This window comes from Oncorhynchus tshawytscha, linkage group LG22 (assembly GCF_018296145.1).
Source record: "Oncorhynchus tshawytscha isolate Ot180627B linkage group LG22, Otsh_v2.0, whole genome shotgun sequence".
Classification (NCBI taxonomy): domain Eukaryota; kingdom Metazoa; phylum Chordata; class Actinopteri; order Salmoniformes; family Salmonidae; genus Oncorhynchus; species Oncorhynchus tshawytscha.
The window spans coordinates 38664358-38665556 of NC_056450.1; positions in this window are offsets into that span (position 1 = coordinate 38664358).

The following is a 1199-nucleotide window of genomic DNA, read 5'->3' on the forward strand; positions in this document are numbered from 1 at the left end:
CCCATTCTTCTCTGCAGATCCTCTCAAGCTCTGTCAGGTTGGATGGGGAGCGTTGCTGCACAGCTATTTTCACGTCTCTCCAGAGATGTTCGATTGGGTTCAAGTGACCAAGACCCTTTTACCCCGATTGCTCAATTTGGCTGGGCGGCAAGCTCTAGGAAGAGTCTTGGTGGTTCCAAACTTCTTACATTTAAGAATGGTGAAGGCCTCTGTGTTCTTGGGGACCTTCAATGCTGCAGACATTCTTTGGTACCCCTCCCCAGATCTGTGCCTCAACACAATCCTGTCTCGGAGCTCTACGGACAATTCCTTCAACCTCATAGCTTGGTTTTTGCTCTGACATCCACTGTTAACTGTGGACCTGCCGGGGCGGCAGGGTAGCCTAGTGGTTAGAGCGTTGGACTAGCAACCAGAAGGTTGCAAGTTCAAAGTTCAAGTTCAAACTCAGGTGATTGTGGAGGCCAGGTCATCTGATGCAGCACTCCATCATCCTCCTTCTTGGTCATATAGCCATTACACCTGGAGGTGTGTTGGGTCATTGTCCAGTAGAACAACAAATGATTCTCCCACTAAGCGCAAACCAGATGGGATGGCATATTGCCATGCCTTGAGATCTGAATAAATCACCAACACTGTCACCAGCAAAGCACCATCACACCTCCTCCATGCTTCACGGTAGGAACCACACATGCAGAGATCATCCGTTCACCTACTTTGCGTCTCACATAGACACGGCGGTTAGAACCAAAAATCTAACATTTGGACTCATCTTCTATACACCACCCCTACCTTGTCACAACACAACTGATTGGCTCAAATGCATTAAGAAGGAAAGAAATTCCACAAATTCACTTTTAACAAGACACACCTTTTAATTGAAATACATTCCAGGTGACTTCCTCATGAAGCTGGTTGAGAGAATGTGTGAAAAAATGTCATCAAGGCTAAGGCTACTTTGAAGAATCTAAAATATAAAATATATTTTGATTTGTTTAACACTTTTTTGGTTACTACATGATTCCATATGTGTTATTTCATAGTTTTGACGTCTTCACTATTATTCTACAATGTAGAAAATAGTAAAAATAAATAAAAACCATTGAATGAGTAGGTGTGTCCAAACTTTTGACTGCTACTGTAGAATTATAGATACACAACTGTAGGGCTTTACTATACCCCATAAACAAGGAGATCAGAGA